Here is a 24,818-nt window from a genome sequence, read left to right on the forward strand (position 1 = left end):
GGTTTCTACATATAATTGTAGAAAGCTGATATAATTAGCGAGTTGCGACACAACGACGCACAGAGTGGTAGAGGCACGGCCAGAAGAACCGGCGTCGTATGCGGTCGTATGCACACAAAACTCCAATGTGTCCCGCCATCGGTGCATCGTAAAGTTGTTTTAGAAGACGGACCGCAGATGACGAGGAAGGACGAGGAGCAATTCAGCACGAACATTCGGCACCTGCGTCGGTGCTGCGAAATTGCATTCTGGTGATGATGGGTTCATTAGAAGATCTGTAAGAATTCGTCGCGTTGTTCTTCAGCGCGCATGTCGGTCATGTCAGTAAAAGCCACCACGGAGGTCACCGGGTCATGCGCAACAGGTTCAGGGGGATCCACGGGGTGACGCGAGAGGCAGTCAGCGTGCTTGTGCAGACGTCCAGACTTGTAGTGGACAATAAATGAAAACTCCTGGAGCCGCAAAGCCCAGCGACCCAGCCGCCCTTTCGGTTCCCGGAGGCAAGACAGGCAGCAGAGGGCGTGGTGCTCTGTAACGACCGAAATGTGCGGCCGTACAAATACGGCCGGAATCAGGCGACAGCCCAAACTAAGGCCAAGCACTCCCACTCGGTGATGGAATAATTTCTCTGGGGAGGTGATAGCAGGAGGCTGGAGTAAGCTATCAAGCACTCGGTACCTTTCTGCTGTTGGGTAAGAACAGCGCGGATGCCATGGCCGCTTGCGTCAGTGTGGACTTCAGTCGGTGCAGATGGATCAAAGTGGGCAAGTATGGGAGGGGTGGCCAGAAACCCGATAAGAGCGGCGTATGCGTGAGCCTGCCGCGGGCCCCATGAGAATGATGTGTTCATCCTCAGAAGATCTGTCAAAGGCGAATCAACGTCGCTGAAGTTTTTGACGTAACGGTGAAAGTAAGAACTCAGGCCGACAAAGCAGCGCATGTCATCAGCAACAAACGCGGCACAGGGAAACAGCGAACGGTACGAACTTTTTTCTGATATGGTAGTACACCGGATGCGTCAACTAGGTGTTCCAACAATTTATTCTGAAGGCGCCCGAATTGACACTTCGTGGAGTTTAGTTGAAGGTCGGCTTTTCGGAATACCGGAAGAATTTCAGCGAGTCGAGTAAGGTGGCTACCGAACGTGGAACGTGGTCATGTCAGTAAAAGCCACCACGGAGGTGGTTAATTTCTATCCTCGCAGAAGAGAGGCCATCATACGTTCAAATGTAGCAGGAGCATTGCATAGGCCAAACAGCAGTACTTCGAAGTGATGTAAGCCATCCGGCGTGATGAAGGCCGTCTTCTCGCGGTACATTTCATCAAGTGAAAATGTATTTAGCCTCGCGCAAACAGTCCAAGATGTCATCAATGCGTGGTAGTGGGTAGACGTCTTCTCAGATGATCCTGTTTAAGTGGCGATAATCGACGCAAAAATGCCAGGCACCACCTTTTTTTTCACAAAGACGCCAGGCGAAGCCTGAAAGCTGGCTCATAGTTCGATGGCCCCTTTGCGGGTATTTTGTACACTTCTGATTGGATGACTCTACGTTCAGCATGAGATACATGATAGGGACATCGACGAATTGCATTCGTGTCTTCGGTGTTAATATGGGGGTGAACGACACATATATGGCCTAAAGGCGTGTCTCTGAAATTAAAGATGTCACTGTACGATTCTATCAGGAGACATATGTCCGTGGACTATGCAGGGGTGAGGTCAGGTGCAATCATTTTCGCCATGTCATCCGTTAAGGAACATGAGCTGTGAGCTGCAATTGGTGCGAATAAACCCCACAAATGGGGGCTCCAGTGTATACGAGGGGATGGACAGGTACGCCGTCTATTTTAACAGCAATTACACTTCTCTTTATGGGCAGAGACGGAAGATTCGCTGCACTAGCAGGCAACGCAGCACCACCTCCGAAGGCTGCATTTCTTAGTTTTTACCGAAAGGGTGGGGATGAAAGCCATAGGGGACGAAAGGCGACGTGGCTGCGGCGATGGTTGCAATGGCTGCGACAATGGCTTGTACGAGGGGAACTGAAAAAGCGGTATCATCATCATCATCATCATCATCATCATCATCATCATCATCAGCCTGGTTACGCCCACTGCAGGGCAAAGGCCTCTCCAATACTTCTCCAACAACCCCAGTCATGTACTAATTGTGGCCATGTCGTCCCTGCAAACTTCCTAATCTCATCCGCCCACCTAACTTTCTGCCGCCCCCTGCTATGCTTCCCTTCCCTTGGAATCCAGTCCGTAACTCTTAATGACCATCGGTTATCTTCCCTCCTCATTACATCTCCTGCCCATGCCCCCCCCCCATTCCTTTTCTTGATTTCAACTAAGATGTCATTAACTCGCGTTTATTCCCTCACCCAATCTGCTCTTTTCTTATCCCTTAACGTTACACCTACCATTAATCTTTCCATAGCTCGTTGCGTCGTCCTCAATTTGAGTAGAACCCTTTTTGTAAGCCTCCAGGTTTCTGCCCCGTAGGTGAGTACTCGTAAGACAGAGCTAATACACTTTTCTCTTGAGAGATAATGGCAACCTGCTGTTCATGATCTGAGAATGCCTGCCAAACGCACCCCAGCCCATTCTTATTCTTCTCATTATTTCCGTCTCATGATCCGAATCCGCCGTTACTACTTGCCCTAAGTAGATGTATTCCCTTACCACTTCCAGTGCCTCGCTACCTATTGTAAATTGCTGTTCTCTTCCAAAACTGTTAAACATTACTTTAGTTTTCTGCAGATTAATTTTAGACCCACTCTTCTGCTTTGCCTCTCCAGGTCAGTGAGCATGCATTGCATTTGGCCCCCTGAGTTACTAAACAAGGCAATATCATCAGCGAATCGCGAGTTACTAAGGTATTCTCCATTAACGTTTATCCCTAATTCTTCCCAATCCAGGTCTCTGAATACCTCCTGTAAACACGCTGTGAATAGCATAGGAGAGATCGTATTTCCCTGCCTGACGCCTTTCTTTATTGGGATTTTGCTGCTTTGCTTATGGAGGACTATCAGGTCAGGTCTACGCATCAGGTCAGGTAGCATCAGGTCTACGTGAACAGAAATCTGTGGGCGCCGTCGGATCCAGTTCATGTCGAGCGATTCGCACCACGTCCTCTGTTGGCGACGCATGCTGCTGTGCGGGCTGATCTTCACACGTCCAAGTTGTGGTAGTATTGGAAGATCTGATTAATTGTTGCAAGATGCGTCGGCTTTTGGCCTGCTGGAATTATCGGCACTCTTTGAGGATAGCATCAACTGTAGAGCAGCTTTTGCACATCAGCAGAATAAAGACGTCACCAGCAATTCCCTTCAGCAAGTGTCCGACCTTCTCAGCTTCTGTCCTGTCGTGATCGGCTTTATGACAAAGAGCCAGCACGTCCTGGATGTACGAGACATAGGACTCCGTCAGGGATTCGGCAAGGGAGGCCCGTTCCTGCTTTGCGGCAATTTTATGGCCAGCAGGTTTGCCAAACAACTATGTAAACTTCTCTTTGCATTGGTCTCAGCTGGTTAGCTCCTCTTCGTGGTTTTCGTACTACACGTTTGCCGTGCCTCTTAGGTAGAGGAACAGGTTAGCTAGCATTAGCGTAAGGTCCCATCTGTTGATTCCACAGAGCCACCCACTCTTTAACGTTGGCGCCATCGGTCCCGCAGAACGCTCTGGGATCCTTGGGTTTCACAACCACAACCAAAGGGGACAACAACGTAGCTGGCGACGGAGACCTTGGGGTCGACAATGACGTTGATACCGCGTGCTCACCGTGATTCATCGTGGGGACGGTGCTGCGACGTCCCCTGCGGAGCTCCGTTTCCAGCCGTGATACCCAGCGCCTCCCACCTATATGTTACGGGGATGTTGGTAGTATAGACAGACTGTATTTGCAATCTATAAGCAAGCATATTCAGTATGGTTAAGATGGCTCACCAACAACAATACGCAGCAACCAGCATCTCGCTGTCTTCTTTTCTCTTCCTCTATCCTTCCACAACACTATCTCGTATATATGATTTTGCGTACTCTTTACCTATTTCATCATATTTATGTGCTATTCGCTACTAGATCTGTACTTACGAGGCCAAAAGAAAAAGGAATTACGTAAGGTATCACGGACAAAATGAAAGCTGCAAACACAAGGCCATTATTTGTCATTAAGCGACCGCACGAATAGCTTTAGAGCCTAGTTGAAACACAGACCTGCCAAGAATGATTTTCTGCTGCAGGACTAACTTTCCAAAAATGTTAAAAGAATCGTTTCAAAAAGGACACAAGCTGAGGGGGAAAATAGCTGTTAACGGACTAGTGTGCCTTATGTAGGGACGGACCCGTCAGAAGAGAAACGTCATTGGTTATACCGTAAAAGATAAAACTGCAAACATGATAATAGTGCCAGAAACACTAGACTACATCATCGTTATCAACCTTTATTCGTGTCGTGATGATGATGTAGTTTATTGTGTTAAATACTACTGAATTACATAGTACGAAAAAAAAATCACAGGGTGTTATGTAGGCTCCCGCCACGAAACAGCAAACACATCTGAGACTAACCATTCTTTTTATGCATGGCTTCGAAAACTTTTCAAGTGTTTCACCTGTGATAAATTGCGACACTTTGTTTAGTTCACCGGATAACAGTCGTCAGAATTTACCGGTTCTTGCAAATTATTTTGTTAGTTTTAAATATTCGCCAGTACCCCATAGTTTCTTCTCGAATATGAATAGAATAGTAGACATCGATTATTCGTACTCGTTCTCAGGACTTCCTATGTTCGCCTATCTTTGGACTTAACTGCAACAACAAAGCACCAACAAATTTTCAGAATGAAAGTTAAAACTGTTTGTTGTTATTTGTAAATTGGTGGCAAGTTAGCAGAAAATGTTCAGATTCATAGCATGTAGCACACAGAGCGGACGCTCACAGGCCGGACGGCTAAAAATATTTAGCGGGATTTTTATGGAGATTTATGATTTACATGCCTAACATCACTTATTGTCCCATGAAAAAAAAGAGCAAATGAATTACTTGCTGTGTTGGGATACAGAAAGTTCGCGAAACCTAGGCGAAGTAGGCATAACATGCATAATTCATCCATCAAGGGATATACGCTGGGTATGTTAGCCATTTTGTTTCAAAATATGCCAGTGTGGCCTGCAACCCACACAAACCGCAGCAGTCGTATGTTGGGAGGAATTAATGATCTAAATATATTGTCAACAGAAGTGTCTGAAGATAGAGTAGTTGATTTGCATACTGACAGCGAGTCGGTCACTATTACTGTGGTTGAATATGTTTTCAAAGAACCGGGGTTATGGTTCTTAGTTCAGCCATAAATATGGTTGTAATATCTGGAGGGCGTAATGTAGATGACTAGGATGATGACTCGGAGAAAATTCCCACAACCGCTTTCTTCTCACTCATTGACGCATCAGTCGCGATGGCATTGTCTATACCCAACTGCGCTAAGTGATGTTGTAACGCACCATTCAAATACAAGGTGTTTAAATGAACACTTTCGAAATTCTTGAAAGGCTGCGCCTGTGGCAGATGGCACAATTCCAGTTCGTGAGCCGGTGGTCTGCTCGAAGAGGCGGACGTTGCTTGCGCAAAAGAGTTGAAATGCGCAATCGACTGAGTAACAGAAATATAACTAATTAAGTTTTTAACTAATTACATTAAGACCCATGTTGCAATTTACAAATTCTAGCCGTGCAATTCTCAAAGCGGACCCACTTACAACGAATTTTCGGGATGCAATACTAGAGAATACAACACCTATATTTCCATTAGCATACAATTTATGGGGGGTTTAAGGAAAAAATTGCTCGCAGCAACTTTACGGGCCTTAAACCCGCAATGAGGGCAGCAGGAGCAGGCACAGGCACTGATTCAGGACCTACAAAAACAATACATCAGCAGAAAAAAGAAATGACAAGTTGGTTTATACATTATGCCAGCAAACAGAAATGCAATGAAAAAATGAACTACGCAATCCACAGAGCACACTAGAGCAACAAAAGCAGTGATAGAACCATTAACCAAGTAAACGTTGTAAGGAAAGAATAAGACATGATTCAGCCGTTGACAAAGGCTAATATCAAACGGAGACGTGTAAGGGCAGTCTACCTCAGCAACAGTCACATACAACAAATTCAGTTGTGTTCAAAAATCACTGAAATACTCATAAAAACGCGATGTAGGATAGGAAGTGACATCTATGTTATTACGTTCAAGCGTGTTTAATAGGCGTGGTAAGCGATGGTGTAACATTTGAAGAGCATAGTGCGAGGATGCGGCACATACCAGTGTTCATGTGACCATGTACTGTATTATGTTGTGTTTCTAATAAATTGTGCTAACGACGTGATGTATGGCTTGCTTTCTTTTACTTCGTTACGATAGGCTAGTAACAGCCGGAACTCTAACTGAGAATGCAGTGTGAGTAATTTCATCTGTTTGAATAGAGGTGCAGTGTGAGCGTCTACTGGAGCATTACAAATGCTACGTATTACCTTTTTTTTTTGAAGAAAAGAATAACCGGTTTATCTTTGTAGCAGACATCGTACTCCACACAAGACAACAGTAGTGTACGTGACTCAGGAAGAAAGCGTTGTATAGAATATGGTAAGTTACGTGACGTTACGTTACGTAAGTTTCACGTTACGTGGCAGCGGTCTTAAACTAAAGAGCGCCCCAGCGACTTTCGCAAGTTTACCTCCAAGGAAGTCGATGTGATCAGTCCATAGCATATGGCTGTCAAAAAAACACGCCTAGGATGACTCCAGTTCCGAGATATTATTTACTGAACTTTGCAGAAAAATGCATTGGGCGTTCTGGTTACTTTTGTGCTTCAGTGCATAAAACGATGTTTTGTAAAAAATTAGCTGAACAACAATTTCTGAAGAATTGCTTTCAAAGCACTAAGCATGGTGCAGCCTGACATTGCAAGCATTTGACGTCACTGTGGTCTACAAGTCCAGACAGAAACATCCTGATGCCGATTGCCTGTCTCGCGCTCCCATCGACCCGCCACCGCAAGACGACCACGCCGAGGACACCTTCCTGGGGGAGATACGTGCCGACGACTTCGCCGAGCGGCAACGAGCAGATCCGGAGCTAAGAAGCCTCGCTGTCTGCATGGAAGGCAAGACCGACTTGGTCACGAGTGTTTTCAGGCCTGGATTGCCTTCATTTTCACTACAGAACTTCGTCTTTGTAAAGAACTTTTCACCAGCCCGCGCAAACTGCCTTCTCGTTGTGCGCGAAGCACTCTAGCCAGAAGTCCTGCACGCCCTGCATGATGAGCTGGGCAGCTCGGGCTTTCCCGCAAGCTCGCAAGAATACAATGGAAGCCTGACCGCCGACGTCGCCAGTTGCGTCAAGACATGCGTCAGCGATGCACGACACGAGAAATGAGGTCAGCGGGACTGCTGCAACCATCGATCCTCTTTCACGGCCGTTTTAACAAATGGGGGTGGACATTTTTTATTTATTTGTTTATTTAGAGAATACCTGCGTCACCTCAAAAGCGTTATGGTCGGGGGGACAATTAAAGAAAGAAATAGTAAATCATTCACAGAAATAAGTAAAGAATGTACAAAGTAAAGTAACAACAAGGTGGGAGCACACAATAAGTGAACGCTTTCAAGCGCAACAGAGAATTGAAACAAAATTAAGATAGTAATGGCATTCCCACAAACACAGGTGGGAATAAAAATCCGTATTATGAGATATGGCAAGTCATTCCTCCAGTATCCGATTCCTCCAATTCCAGTCTGGCACAGCTCGTGGAAAAGAGGATTTTATGGGATTACTGCGTACATAGTGCAGTTTTGTATGAATCATCACTAAAAGTCTATTGAAGAACTTCGTACTGAGCTACATGAAGAATTTTAGGAAATTAGGAAACGTCTAGAAGAGGTCAAGGTGCTGAAACAGAACATCTGTGAAATCAAGAAGCTAAGAAAAGAAATTCAAAAAGTACTTCGAGAGAACAGGGTTCTTAATGCGCAAAACGTTAAACTAGCAGAACAACTTCAGAAGGTTGAACAATACCAGCGGTCCAATAACATAGAAATCAAGGGCATTCCTTTTGATGCTTAACCTACATCCAGGTAAAAAAAGTAGCCACCTTGTAGAAGAACACACCGATGAAGGAGCTATTAACGTATACCACAAAGTCCCTCCCTCAAGGAAAAATGAGACTAACATCATTGTGCGGCTTCTGCAAGGCACCTGCAAGGAAAGCCTTCCTTGCGAAAGCACGGAAAACGAAGATTGGCACCAAAAAGCTTGAGTTTGAAAGAGCAAATCCAGTGTTTGTCAATGAGCATATGACGAGGAAAGGAAAACAACTGTTGGGATGAGTCAAGAAAAAGAAGCAGGAAGTTGGCTGGCAGTATGTCTGGACAGCTGGAGGGAAAATGCTAGATAGACGAGATGAAATTGGGTCTATCCTGCATATTTCCAGGATTGATGATATAGAAAAAATGAAATAGATAGCTAGAGCAACAGTAATAGAAATGGAGACGGAAAATGGATACCCCGAACCGATCTCAGTGTTACTATTATTATTATCAAGGCTTTTATGACACCTACTCAGGCTTTATCAGATACCTTGCTCTATTGTATATAAACATACGTAGCATGATAAATAAGAATGACAGTAAAATGAATTAATGGCACACTAAATGTCGTTTTGACGTATTATTTTTCTTTCGGAAACATGGTTATTGGAACACGGAAGTTCCTTACAACTGGAGGGCTATGCATGTCATTTAAGAAGTAGAACTACCCGTCGTAGTGGTGGTGTAGCGGCATATGTAAGAAAGAGCATAAATCATGAAATAATCCCAGAATTCTCATTGACACATCGAAATGTAGAATGTCTGACAATTCGATCTAACGTTGGCTTAGCAGCCGTGGTTTATAGACCTCCTTGTGGAAATAAAATTCATTTTTTTTCTTTTATCGAAGATCTCTTACTATAGCTAAGGAAAACTGGAAAAACGTTCACAATATTAGGTGACACAAACATAGATGTGTTAGCTGATGATGCATACTTACGGCAATCTAAAGACATATGGTACATTCCCACGCATTTTTAACGTTAATAATTTGGCGACACCTAAGATTGAACACGATTCGACGCTGATAGACTGATGTGTCACCAATGTACATCCTCCTGATACGTCAGCCGGTGTTCGCGCTGCAGACATAAGCGATCACTCACCTGTTTACTGCTTCATAACACTTTCGGTAAGCATAACAAAACTCTTGAATATTACCGCCACATAAACGGCGATTCTCTACATTGCTTTCGCGCACTTATGAACAATGTCAACTGATAATTAGTACTAAATGAGCTTGACTCAAATTACGCATACAGTCTATTCATTTTATAATTTGCTACTTGCTATAACATGACTTTCCCTACGAAGACTGCAACTAGACAGCCTAACAAACGAATAAGAAAGATTTAGATAAACCGTACTCTACAAAATAATACAATATAGAAATAAAATGTACTATTCATTTGTCAAAACTCGCGATGCAAATGAATTGGCTCAGTAGGAAAATATCGCTATCAAGTCAACCACACAAATAAAAAGGGCAAAACATCCTTATTATAAGAGCTATTGACTCGGGTTCTTAATGACCCGATAAATATGCGGAGAGAGGTTAGAAACCGGACGGGAAAGAAAGTGTAAGCTGAAACTTTATTGTTAAATTCAACAACTGCAATTTAAGTCACCAGGAGTCGATTGTTGCGTTAAATGAGCACCTTATAAACTGTGGAAGTTACAGCCGCAGTGATTACCGAAGCACTCCTTCGCTTGTCTTGCAGAATGCGAGTGTCGCTAACTCAATAATATTGTCCCCTCCTCGCCAAATGAAGTAAGGGTAATAAATAAACTAAAAGCAAATTCTTCCACTGGCTTTGACGACATTAAAATAGTTCCCGTAAAACGTGCTTGGAAAACTGGCGGCTTTTTATACGAAGTGTGTATCGACAGCAAGGGTCCGAGAAAAGTGGAAGAATGCAAACATTATACAAATAGACAAAATGGAGACGTTAAAGAATTGAAGAATTATAGGCCCATTAGCTTACTCCCAGTATAATGTTAAATATTTACTAAAATAATCTGCAATGAAACAATGGCAACACACGACTTTGGTCAACCAAGGGAACAGGCTGGCGTCAGGAAGGCATACTCTACAATGGATCACTTCTATGTCATTAATCAGGTTATCTAAAAATCCGCAGAATACAATAAGCATCTCTATATGGCTTTCATAGATTACGAAAAGGCATTTGATTCAGTAGCGATACCAGCATTCATAGAGGCATTACGCAATCAAGGAGTACAGAATGCTTACGCAAATACATTGGAAAATATCTACAGAGGTTCTAAAGCTATCTTAATTCTACGAAAGAAAAGCAGGAAGATACCTATAAAGAAAGGGGTCAGACCCGGAGACAGAATCTCTCCAATACTATTCACTGCGTTCTTGAAAGAAGTATTCAAGCTATTAAACTGGGGAGGTTTAGGAGTAAGGATCGACAGCGAATACCGCAGCAACCTTCGGTTTGCCGATGACTTTGTTTTATGCAGCAACAATGCTGCATAAAGTTACGAGTTACAGCAAATGATTGAGGACGTTAACAGAGAAAGTGTAAGAGTGAGGTTGAAAATTAATAGGCAAAAGACAAAGATTATCATGAATAGCCGGGCAAGGGAACAAGAGTCCAAGATCGCAAGTCAGCTGCTAGAGTCTGAAGGAATATGTTTAGCTAGGTCCACTAACCACAGGGAACTCTGACTATGAGAGGGAAATTCACAGAAGAATGAAAATAGTTTGGATCGCATACGGCAGACATTGTGAGCTCCTGACTGGAAGCTTACCATTATCATTGAAAAGGAAGGTGCACAATCAGTGCATTTTACCAGTGCTGACATATGAGGCAGAGACTTGGAGACTGACAAAGAAGCTTGAGAACAAGTTAAGGACCGCGCAAAGAGCGATGGAACGGAGATTGCTTGGCATAACGTTAAGAGACAGAAAGAGAGCGGTTTGGATCAGAGAGGAACCAGGTATAGACGATATTCCAATTGGCATCAAGAGAAAAAAAATGGAGCTGGGCAGGTCACGTAATGCGCCGGTTAGGTAACCGTTGGTCCATTAGGGTTACATAATGGGTACCAAGAGAAGGGAGACGCACGCAGTCGAGGACGGCAGAAGACTAGGTGGAGTGATGAAGCTAGGAAATTCGCGGGCGCTAGCTGGTATCGGTTAACGCAGCACATCTCTGCTATCTCCCTGCTACCTCCAGTAATTGGAGATAGCAGGGAGAGACCTTTTTCCTGCAGTGGACATAAAACAGGCTGATGATGATGCTGATGACCATGGTAAAACATGCGAAGTTCCTACAGGTAATTTATTTATTAAAAATACAATGTTTTCAGCCGCATAGGTATACTACTACGAGTTATTGCAACTTATAAAAACAGTAAGCTAGACCTCACTACTTCAAGTCACCCAATATCGAAGTATTCCTTGCGTCAAGAGCAAAAAAGAATACCCCTGACTAGAACCAACTACGACCGACAGAGCTCAAATTTCCAAATGCCGCATTTGTTCAGTGACATATCAAAGTTTACTTTCAATGTGCCAGATTTAAGCAATACGCCAAATCATATTTGTGGAATATTCCCATTTCTTTTCCTTAATTCTGACTAACCAACACGGTTCTGTATCATCACAATGTATATATATGAAATGTTTTCTTGTGCTACATGTGATGCTGTGTTGTATATGCGTACCTGTATTTCAATGCATGCAGATATATTTGCAGAAATCGTTATATATACATAGAATGTGTGCAAATTTTGTGCATGGATGAGTTGTGTGCAGTTTTGTGTTTAGATCATCGGGTTAAATGCAACTGTATGCTGAACACATGTCTAGGAATTCTGGACATTCATCCTTTGGAACATCGAGACCATGCACAAGTGCAACTCATTGGGAACTTTTTTTCTCGAAATTATTATTCTGAGTATGGGGGGGGGGGGGGGGCGGGGGCGAGGGTCAAAATGTTTCAGCTGACTACAACAAGAGGGTAGTCCCTTCTGACAACATATGCTTTATGGCACTTAGTCGGAACATTGGTGGTGCGTTAAAGCAGGTCAGAGATGGGCGTTGAAGTCGCACGGCAGGAGGAAATCATTTTGCACCCTCCCGGCAGAGGGCACACTCACTTGAAGAGGCGCCAAATTTAATCCGTAAATCGATTTTTTTTACAATTGGCGTTGAAACGGCGATGATAGAGGGAGTGTTATGCAGTCTGTTTGTTCAAGCAGGCTTTTGAGAGGCAGCCAAGATGGTATAGAGTGATTATGCGTGTGCACGTCTTGATCGTGCCTCTGTATGGCTATATGCGCATGTGCGCTCTGTTTATGTGTGTGTGCGTGCGTGGGTCTCCGTTTGAATGCGCGTGGTAGTGCGTGTAGGTATGTGAGCGTTCGCGGCGTGTGTTCATGCCTGTGCGTGTGTGCGCTTGTACGCGCGTGTTGGTGCATGTGTGCGGGCGCTTGCGGTACATGCGCGGGAGCATGTGAACGCGTACGTGTGCCAACGTGTTTGTTCGTGTTTCAGCATGCTCTCGAGGGGACAAATGTGCGCGTGTTTGTGTGCGCACGGATGCTGCGCGTGCGTATTGTGGGTGTGTGCGGCCTTGCGAGGGAGAAAGACAGTGCGTGCGTGCGAAGGAGAGTGTGCGTTTGTGTGGAGGGAGATAGAGAGTGTGTTGTACACGTGCAAGACAGTGAGAGCGCGTGTTTGAGGGAGAGAGTGTGCATGCGTGCGAGGGAGAGAGAATGCGTGTGTATGCGCGAGGCAGAGTGTGTGTGCGCGTGCGCGAGGCGAGAGAGAATGTGTGCTTGCGAGGGAGAGAATGCGTGTATGTGCGTCCGTGTGCGAGAGAGGGGGAGTGTGCGCGCGTGCGAAATGCGTGTATGCGTGTGTGAGTATTTGCGGCGTGTGTGCATGCCTGCATTTGCGCATGCATACGCGGGTAGACGTGTGTTACGTAGTGTATGTGCGCTTGCGCGCTTGCGGTGCATGCATGGGCGCGTGTGAGCGTGTACGTGTTTGTAGGCGCATGGTTACCTGTGTGTGCGTATCCTGCGTGTACGTGTGTGTGTGTGTGTGTGTGTGTGTGTGGGTATTGAGGGAGAGAGAATTCGCCTGCGTGTGTGTGCGTGTGAAGTAGTGAGAGAATGTAAGTGTGATAAAGCGTGCGTGCGTGCGAGGAAGACAGTGTGTGTGTGTCCGAGGAAGAGAGTGCGTGTGTGCGCGCATGTGAGGGAGAGAATGTATGTTCGTACGAGGGAGAGAGAGATTGTGTGTGTTTGCGTGCGAGGGTGTGTGTGTTTGTGGGTGTGAGTGAACATTTTTCTTCTTGCACCTAATCTCCTAAATAAACCCAATGTGATCATTAATACTTATATTTGAATTCACGATACAAGAAAGAATGGTACTGGATTTATGACACTGTCTTTCTCAAAGCGAAACCGACAAAAAAAAAAAGGAAGCGCCTGCGACATCAGTATCGCCGCTTTGAAACGGCACGGCCGCAATAATTTTTTTAGCCTTGTAGCGCAGCCTAGAAAGAGCAAGAAAAAAAGGAGGAAGGGGTAATGAAAAGGAACGGAGAACAGAGTAAGCACTAACTTCTAACTGATTGTCTATTTTGTGACACAGAACGCTACTTATACACTAAGCGAACCATGTGATATGAAGAGAGTACCAAAACCCAAGCAACAAAACCGAAAGTAGCCATGTGAAAACACATTTCAGACAGCCTGTGGCGGCAGTGTGAGATACGCCAATTCATTGCTTGATAACGATAATGAAGGTGAGCTTACACATGCATGGCCCAGACTCATGATAGCCTTTGCTTCGATTATTTCTCTAGTGAACTGATTATGACTACGACCTAGAATGACGCATTCCTCTAAAACAGGTTCGCAACCACACGTTTTGCAGTGCCCCGCGAGAAACACCCCCAGCTGTTGTGATGCAATTCTCTGCATTGCAACCTTGTTCGCGCAGCCTGTCATTCAGACATCGGCCAGTTTGTCCGACGCAACGTTTTCCGCACTTCAGTGGAAAACATTACGGGCCCCAAACTACTCATTAGCTTTGGCCGCCCAAGAACAATTATTTAAAAGTTATTTACATAGCTTTGTGAATTGCGCTAACAACTGCTCAACTTGCTCTGTATCCGGAGGTCACCATCTGAACGCTCGAGTGATACCAATAACGTCAGGAGATTTACTCTGGGCTGTTTCTAAAAATTTGGTGCCGTTAAAAAAATACCGCCTGTATATTGATGGTGCAGTAGGCTTCTGATAAAGCAGGAGCGAATGCTTGGACGGGTTTTCTTCAAGCAATTCAATATGAAGAACTTAGAATGCATGTGCCCAACCGTGCACCTCTGTCTGTAAAATGTACCCGCATACATTATACAAGAGACACTTCAGCGCCATGGTATATCATAAAAGTTGTCCGGGAACATTGTCTGTGTTCCCGGTTAGATTTCGGAGCATTCGTGGCATCAGGTCTGGTTAACTGGCATCGTGAGGAATGAAAGGGGCACATACCCGGTGGCCCAAGCAGGTAGACTACTTTGGGCCACGCGGTCAGCGTAAGATAGATAGATAGATAGATAGATAGATAGATAGATAGATAGATAGATAGATAGATAGATAGATAGATAGATAGATAGATAGATAGATAGATAGATAGATAGATAGATAGATAGATAGATAGATAGATAGATAGATAGATAGATAGATAGATAGATAGATAGATAGATAGATAGATAGATAGATAGATAGATAGATAGATAGATAGATAGATAGATAGATAGATAGATAGATAGATAGATAGATAGATAGATAGATAGATAGATAGATAGATAGATAGATAGATAGATAGATAGATAGATAGATAGATAGATAGATAGATAGATAGATAGATAGATAGATAGATAGATAGATAGATAGATAGATAGATAGATAGATAGATAGATAGATAGATAGATAGATAGATAGATAGATAGATAGATAGATAGATAGATAGATAGATAGATAGATAGATAGATAGATAGATAGATAGATAGATAGATAGATAGATAGATAGATAGATAGATAGATAGATAGATAGATAGATAGATAGATAGATAGATAGATAGATAGATAGATAGATAGATAGATAGATAGATAGATAGATAGATAGATAGATAGATAGATAGATAGATAGATAGATAGATAGATAGATAGATAGATAGATAGATAGATAGATAGATAGATAGATAGATAGATAGATAGATAGATAGATAGATAGATAGATAGATAGATAGATAGATAGATAGATAGATAGATAGATAGATAGATAGATAGATAGATAGATAGATAGATAGGCTGGGAATGGCTGAAGTATAGGTAAATAATGCTATTTACCTTAATAACAGCTGTCTGGGGGAAAGCATTGGGTGATTTTTTCAGTAATTCGCAACAGATGGAGCAGTGCGGAGCCGATTAGACTTGGGCTAGGACGGAAAATATCAAAATTTTTCACCACCTGTGGGGTGTTTAAACTTTCACGCGATGCACGGCACACGAACGTGCTTGCATTTCACCGCCACCGGAATGCGGCCTCCACGACCGGCATCCCAACTCGCGGGCTTAGCAGCACTACGCGAATGTGACCGCGTTTGGATGCCTACAGCTGGGAAGTGTGAAAACCAGCCTCCCCGAGCTTGTCAGGATGCGCGATTTTTTCACAGGGGCCCTGTCGCCGGTGGCGGTGAGCGTCTGGAAAACGGCGAATTAAGGGTTGATACATCTTACTTGAGTAATAGACAAATGGCGCAACAGAAGGTCCCCGGACTGATGTATGATGACGACATTGTGCCACTAGCGGACAATGCAAGAGATTTGCAGACACTTGCGAATAGTTTTGGCAACGCAGTAACAAATATAGACCTTAATTTTAGCACAGACAAATCGAAAGTTATTCTCTATAATGAAAAGACGAATAATTAGGTGTTGTTCAACAGCAAGTCATGCCCATAGTCAAACAATGCAAATACCGGTGCGTATGTACAGGGTGTCCCACGTAACACGAGTCAAATAATAATAATAATAATAATAATAATAATAATAATAATAATAATAATAATCAGCCTCGTTACGCCCGCTGCAGGGCAGAGGCCTCTCCCATACTTCAACTACCCCCTTCCTGTGCTAATTGTGGCCATTTTATCCCTGCAGACTTCTTAATCTCATCCGCCCACCTAACTTTCTGCCGCCCCCTGCTATGCTTCCCTTCTCTTGGAATCCATTCCATCACCCTTAATGACCATCAGTTATCTTCCCTCGTCATTACATGTCCTGTCCATGCCCGTTTCTTTTTCTTGATTTTAACTAAAATGTCATTAACTCGCGTTTGTTCCCTCACCCAATCTGCTCTCTTCTTATCCCCCTTAACGTTACACCCATCATTCTTCTTTCCAAAGCTCGTTGCGTCGTCCTCAATTTAGGTAGAGCCCTCTTCGTAAGCCACAAGGTTTCTGCCGCGTACCTGAGTACTGGTAAGTCACAGCGTTTATAAACTTTTCTATTGAGGAATAATGGCAACCTGCCGTTCATGATCTGAGAATGCCTGCCAAACGCACCCCAGCCCATTCTTATTCTTTTGATTATTTCCGTCTCATGATCCGGGTCCGCCGTCACTACCTGCCTTAAGTAGATGTATTCCCTTACCACTTCCAGTGCCTCGATACCTATCGTAAACTGCTCTTCTCTTCCGAGACTGTTAAACATTACTTTAGTTTTCTGCAGATTAATTTTTAGACCCAGCCTTCTGCTGTGCCTCTCCAGGCCAGTGAGCATGCATTGCGATTGGTCCCCTGAGTTACTAAGCAAGGCGACATCATCAGCGAATCGCAAGTTACTGAGGTACTCTCCATTAACTGTTATCCCTAATTCTTCTCAATTCAAGTCTCTGAATACCTCTGTAAACACGCTGTGAATTGCATTTTGGACATCGTATTTCCCTGGCAAACATTAAAAATATGCAAATGCCACGTAGCCGAAGAGACTCGAGGTAATGTTGTTTACCATCGCTTGGAGATACTTAGATTACTTATTATTCTACCTAATTACATAATTAGTCATAATTCCATAATAATTTATTAATCAACCTCACCAATATTATAATTAGATAAAATATGTGAATGAGAAATTGGTAGAGCCACATAAAAACCTCCTGATACAGCTTTCTCTTGCTCAATACATGTTACATAATAATGCTTTTGTAAATCAAGTTCATGACACTGAACGAACGTGCCCAACCGTGCACTTTTGCTTTTGCAATGGATTTTCCTACATCAAACAAGAAGCACCTCGGCGCTACAATATATCGAATAATGTGGACGAGAACATTGTGTGCACTCCCAATTATATTTCTGAGCGCTGGTGCCATCAGGCTTGCTTTCTTGGAGTCATTAAGCATGAAAACAGCTGCATGGCGGAAAACAAGGGATCATCTGTCTAGTACATTGTATCAAGTGGATCAGCGCGGGCATGTGCGTTAGAACAAAATGTACTGAAGTTTTAGGATGAACGTGTTGCGGCATATGTTTTGGCTGTCTAATATTCAGATCTAAAAAAAATGCCGCGATTTTGTGACAAATAATGCTGACATACGCACAGTCACGTGAAGTTCGAGCTTCGCCACAATGGCCATGGTGGAACTGGTCCCATGACTACAGGGCCACATTGACACATGAAAAGCTGGTTTACTAAATACCAGTAATCTGGAAGTGTTTATCTCTTGAAGTTTTGATGTGCCAGCACCTCTGTGCTATATATTTAAGCTAAAGTTTAAAGGACCTGTGCATTTCTTCTTTTTTGGGAGGTGAGCTTTCTTAAGCGTCTAAGCACTGTGCCAAAGTTATCGCTTTGCTCAGGCATCCCCTGCACGTATTTCAAGTATCCTGAAAGAGAGAGATAGAGAGAGAGAGAATTTTATTTACAGAAAGGCAGAGAGGTCGGCCTGAGCTATAACTTGCTCTGGCCTACTACTCAACTCTGGGAAAAAGGGACGGGGAGGGAAAGGGCTGATGAATGATGATGGTGTAAGGAGGAGATGCGTATATACAAATTCACAGATTTGTGGCATCTCTAAAGCCGTGCGTCCAGCCCAGTGGCTTGGAGAAAAGCTATAGCGGCTCTTGTTACCAGGGCTGCGCTGGTTTTATTAGGCCAAGGACCTAAAAGAAACTCGTCCGATAGCGGTCTCTCATGGATCTTTGCTATGGAAGAGACAAGTTGCTGTCGTTCTTGCGCGTACGCGGGACACACGCAAAATATATGTTCAAGTGTTTCTGGCACCTCACAGCATTCACAGTTTGGGCTAGTATCACTGGCACCTATCATATTTCTATAACGGTTGGTGAATGCGACACCAAGGCGAGTCCGGTGCACCATGCTCGTGTCGTTTCTTTTGAACTTGTGAGGCATACGAAATCTCATTCCTTGGTCCCATTTGTGTAATCGCTTGTGTCGTCGATCTGGTTGGGTCCAGTGTTCCAACGTAGAGTTGCGGTTTACGCGACGAAGTAGGGCGTTTGTGTCTGTTCGTGAGAACGGAATGCATACTTCACAAGCATTATCTAAAGCAGTTTTCGCTTCAGCGTCTGCCTGTTCGTTCCCCATCACGCCACAGTGTGATGGTATCCACTGAAAGGTGACATTGTGGCCATTCCTAGTTGCGTGGTCGAGATACTTTGTAATTTCTATAGCCATAGAATAATACGGGCCCCGTCTGAGGAGACAGTCAATCGTTTGCCGAGCTGGCTTGCAATCGCAGAATATCGTCCATGCGTGAGGAGGCTCCTCGGAGAGAAATCGAAGTGCCTCCCGGATAGCAAAAAGTTCTGCGGCAGTTGATGTTGAGCTATGGCCTAGTTTAAACCGCCGAGCGATGACCATATGTGGAATGACGAAGGCTGCAGTGGAGGCATATGGCGTGACGGAGCCATCGGTATACACATGTACAGTATCTCCGTACTCTGTAGAAATGTGCAACAGGGTGAGTTGCCTGAGGCCAATAGATGCAACGAATGACTTTTTAGTAATTCCAGGGATCTGCAATGTAACGACAAGTTTAGGCAGAACCCACGGAGGTATTCTCGGAATGCAGTCGGGAGAAAATCTTGACGGCAAAACACTCTGATGCCGCGATATAGTCCGTGAAAAGCTGGAACCTGGGTGGGTGGTAGGGCGCGATGACAGAGGATGGTGCCTGTGTCGGGTCAACACGCGAAGGTACATTCGAAGAGGCTCGCAGAGCAAGTACACCCGAATAGGACAAGCACGAGCTTCCTCTATTGTTCCATTGGTTGACGTGCATCGTGGGAGGCCCAAACATGTGCGCAATGCTTGAGCTTGAATGCTCTCCAGCGCGCGCACACAACTAAGTCCCATGCTTGATGTTGTTACTGATCCAATAGCGATATCGCGTTATCTAATCAGATTGAGCGCCTAATGCGAATACTGGCGTACATTCTCGATCACATTAGAGCGACCGTGATTGCGCTGCGATGTACTAGAAATGAAGTCAGACGAGCCAATGCCTTTGCCCCTAGACAAGATTCCGACAAAGGACGACCTTGCGCGCAGCCATCGTTGTGCTTTGAGTTCTTTTTTTTGTCAACGCAAGCTCGCCTAATAATGAGTTGGATTCAAGACTCGCCCTTTTGGAACTGCGTTGATCTTCACGTCAATACAACGTGGTAGTATAAAATTGCTACGTTTTCATTGAGCGAATACTGGGAAACGGGACTAAGACTTTTGTTGCGTGTACATTAACGCTTTTGAATAATTTACTATTCACAATCGGCCTCTTTCTGTAGGTGCTTGTAGAAGACAGCAACACGAATATGAACAGGAGGTCTCCAGAATAAAGAAAACATAAATATTTAATAGTCAGCTTTAACTAGATGGCAGGGAAGAAATAACGCAGAAGACGATAACCATAGACGATAAGAACAATAACGCAGAAGACGAAAGTGCTGTGCGAAAAGCGACTTTAGTCCAAACCCACGAGCTACCGTAACTCACATCAGCCATACCACTGTCATTTAAGGTTAGATCGGAAATGCCGATCTGAAAAGTATCACGAGTCCGAAAAGAGCTGCCCGCGACCAGCCTAGCTAGGATTTTTTCACCTCCTATACTTTTAACTAGGAGAGATGAAGCAGATCACCGACAAAGGAAAAAAACAGCATTGAGAAAAGGGCAGAGAATAGAATAGGAAAGGCAGGGAGGTTACCCATGAACGTGCCCGGTTGGCTACCTTACACATGGCGAGGAAAAAATTTATTGGGAATTCAGTGGTCAATGCGAGAGAAATGCCGTAGCCATTGCATCACCCGTCGTTGAGGTCCCGGATCCATGATTAAAACCAGGTTCACCGCATTGCAATGTGGTCTTCAACAGCTCACTCGACACACATACGTATGTATGTATGTATGTATGTATGTATGTATGTATGTATGTATGTATGTATGTATGTATGTATGTATGTATGTATGTATGTATGTATGTATGTATGTATGTATGTATGTATGTATGTATGTATGTATGTATGTGGGTGCGCACGTACACGCTATCATAAGCTGCCAGCTATCTTCCTCTACCACGTGACTACACACTTCACACACATGCGTTTTTTCTACTTTGACGCGCGTAATGCTAACGTATTGATAGCAGAAAAGATAGATCGGGAAAAGTAATATAAGAAAAATTATGAAGGGTAGCAAGAGTGAACACACACTCGCAGGGGAATGACCGCTAACTGTCACGCGATCGTACACACAGTACAGTCGCTTTCAAGACGCACCGTGGGTCTTTTGTGGCCGTGTGCATACAATAGTGCTTAGGCCGAGTTTCCAGGATATTTTCTCCCAAGAGCGGTCTACCGTCGAAGCGTCTAATGGTAGCTCACGGAGCAGCGCATTGAGTGCCGAAGTTGCACAGAAAGTGCTCTACTATCCCGTCACCCTACTGCACGCCGCGCTATTCGCCATTCCTAAGAAATTCCGAATGCGACGCCCAGCCATATGCAACACATTAACATCGTTTTGCGGTGAGAGGGTTCAGGTGAGAGAGAGGGTGACTATGGAGAATAAGGGGCAGTATTTACCGCAGCAATAAAGAATGAATGAATTAATGCATTCATTTGTAAAGAAAAATGGAGTATCGAACATCGGGGGAAGCACGTCTTAGCACATTGCGAAAGGGGCGTGGGACATCAAGCGAAAAAGGAAAAGAGTCCTGGTGGCATGCGAAGTCCCAATTATGGGTCTAGAGAATACAAGCGGGTGTTGGTTGAATTCCAGCGTAGATGTGTCATGTGACGAGCAAACGATTGTAGTCACCACCCAACATCCGTCATTTGGCGTGGTATAGGTGCCCACACTTCATGGTAATATATGCTTCCTGAATACCATTCTTGGCAATTACTTCGTCATCGGATATACCTCGTTGTATATTTCTTAGGGGGAGGCGCCGTGAATTTAAACTCCGCTGTCGTGACAATAACTTAGAACTTGAGAACGAGTCGCACTTTTGACTCTTGCGATTGTGGGAATACTAGAAACATGGCTTCACCAAAACGCTATTCTAAACAGGCAATTTGGAATAGCGTTTCTTGTCTTGCATGCGTTAAACGCGAGCAATACACCGCATGTTACTGTGCGCGTCCCTTCATAACTGAGTTCACTGTACGGAAACGCCAGCATAATAAGACGTTAGAAGACTGGGTGCTGTCTTGCATCTCGTGACAAACGTATCCAAGCTGACAAAATGCATTACGAACAGTCCTGTTTTTTCTAGGCCGACGTGTCTCGTTAGATTTTTGGAGGCTGGAATCCCAACGCCAGACGGTCCACGCTCTGCTCCAGGAGCTCAGTACTAGCTGCTTGGATGGTTGACGGCAATCGGAGGAAAATGTGTTAGGAACTTGTGCTAAGTACAAATAGATGCTAAGCCCATAAAAACCAAGGGAGACGACGACGAAGTTCGAAGGAGGCTTGTGGGCTTTTATGGGTCCGTCTTTTTCGAAGCTTCCGAGCCTTTTTTGGTCACCTAGTGGTGCAAATTTGATATCATCGGATCCGTGAAGAAGAGAAGATTCAGCGGATACCTGATTTTGAGGTGGGCCACCCCTTTTTTGGACTTCATTGGAACTTTTGTGCTCACGCCACACTGGCCGAGAGCTAGCGTCTGGTAGACCTAGCGCGGCATGGCAGCAATGCACGTAGAAGGGGAAGTGCTCCCGGCGGAGGACTTTACTGAAGACCTCGGATGGCGGACAGTGTCCAACCGAAAGTCTAGAACTACGACGAGGCATGGATTAGGTGATGGCGGTTCGCCAAGTGAGATGCCTGAACGACGGGGCGCAGGTGAACGGCGCGGAGGCTCGGCAATCAAGAATCGGATTCTGAAGGCGTCGCGCATGCCACCGATGCCACAAGAACACATCAAAATAGTCATTCGCCCACGGGGTGGACTGAATTTGGTGAAAGGTAGCTCTACAGCGGTGAGCAAGGCAATCGTAGAGGCGGCAGGCCTCGGTATTGAACAGATTCGGGAAGATGTTATTTGCCCGAACTTTATGCAAAATATCTTGGTGGCTAGTACGCCAGAAAGGAGCAACGCTGAACGATATGTGAGATGCCTGAACGGCGGGGCGCAGGTGAACGGCGCGGAGGCTCGGTAATCAAGAATCGCATTGTAAAGGCGTCGCGCATGCCACCGATGCCACAAGAACACATCAAAATAGTCATTCGCCCACGGGGTGGACTGAATTTGGCGAAGGTTAGCTCTACAGCGGTGGGCAAGGCAATCGTAGAGGCGGCAGGCCTCGGTATTGAACAGATTCGGGAAGATGTTATTTGCCCGAACTTTATGCAAAATATCTTGGTGGCTAGTACGCCAGAAAGGAGCAACGCTGAACGATATGTGAGACTCAGGTCAATCAGAGTGGCAGACAAGGATTTTGAAGTCAGTGCGTACGAGACGGCCCCACACACTACGTGTAAGGGGGTCATTCGCAATGTAGACATTATGGATGGCCCCGCGACACTTGAGCGGAACATTGTTAACGATCGCAATCCGCTGGCTATGGCGGCCAAACGCATCAAAAACACAGGATCAGTCATCATTGTTTTCGATGGGTTAAAGGTGCCCAATTTCGTCAGATATGGGCCAACTCTGGTACGGTGCTTCCTGTATCGAAAGCAGTTGGATGTATGTTATGTGTGTGGCAAGCTTGGACATCGGGCGGACGTCTGCCCAGCCCCCGATTGTTTTGAATATCGAGGATGCGGGGCTCGGAACCCTGAAGAGGATCACAACTGTGTGCCTTGTTGCAAGCTTTGTGGCGGACGACACCTGACCGCGGATAAAAAATGCAGACAACGATACCAGCGTCCCTACGTCGTGCGTGTTCGACGACAGGAGAGAGCCAGGGCGGAGCTAACGGCGGAACAAGAGGCAGCCGAGATGGTGCAGCTGGTGAGCGCCCGCCAACGCTCTAAGGGACGCTCGCGCTCTAGGAGCCGCTCCAGGTCGAGGCAGCGGCCATCTTCTGGGACTCGTACGACCAGGAGCCGATCCGTTTCTATGGAGGCGCGGGTGCGCTTTCCTGCAGCTGGTGGCGGCGGCGGCGCAGCTGGGAGCCAGACCACCTGGGCTGACAAGGTCAAGGGTGGCATCAGCGCCGGCCGAGCGCCCGAGCAGCGCCAGGAGCATGTGGATGGTAATAAGGATAGGGATAGGATTGCGCAATTGGAGAGAGAGAATCGTAGTTTAAAAGCAGCCATTGACGGGCTTATCAAAGAGATAGCTGAACTTAGGAACGGCTTCCCTTCCGGTAACAACGATAGCTTAAGACAGACTGGGAAACATGATGACTCGGTTGAGGTACCAAGGTCTGTGGAGGTCGCAGAACAGAACATGGCGGACGAAGAGACGCCTACTCCGAAAAAGAGGGCCTTATCCTCGACCGTACGGATTCAGGGTAAAGTCAGTTCCGAGCTTAAAGCAATGATGGCGACATTGCAAGAAAGTGTAAATCAGATCATTAGTAGACTGGAGCGGATAGAAGAACGGGAAAATATCACGGATCAGAGATTAGGCAAAATTGAAATATATCTAAACGAGACGGTGGTCCCTGTTATGGAGCGGGAGTGCACTCGGCCGCTAGCCCAGCAGGGTAAGTCGCCGAGTGGACTTGAGCTCAAAACTAGTTCACCAAATTTCCGTGGTCAAGATGGCTCTATTAAATAGTTCATTTAGTATTTGGCAGTGGAATTGTAGGGGGTTCAATCATAAGAAGGCGTCTCTGCAGCAGTTTGTTAGAACACATGGTGTCAAGCCTGAAGTTATCATGTTACAGGAAACACTGACGTCTAACGTGACCTTAACGAATTTCAAAGCGGAAGTTAAGGATAATGAACAGGGCAGAGGACTCGCTACTCTCATTAATAGGAGGTTGGCGTATATTAGACATGATCTTCAGATGGCAGATTGCAAGATTGAATATATTATGGTGGAAGTAATCTTAGGTCGGCAAAGGTCATGTCAGAGGAGCGTTTACCTGCTTAACCTGTACAGTAGCCCCCGGGACACGAAGTAGAGTTTCAGATCTCTCTTGA

Source organism: Dermacentor variabilis, chromosome 7 (genome assembly GCF_050947875.1).
Source record: "Dermacentor variabilis isolate Ectoservices chromosome 7, ASM5094787v1, whole genome shotgun sequence".
NCBI lineage: Eukaryota > Metazoa > Arthropoda > Arachnida > Ixodida > Ixodidae > Dermacentor > Dermacentor variabilis.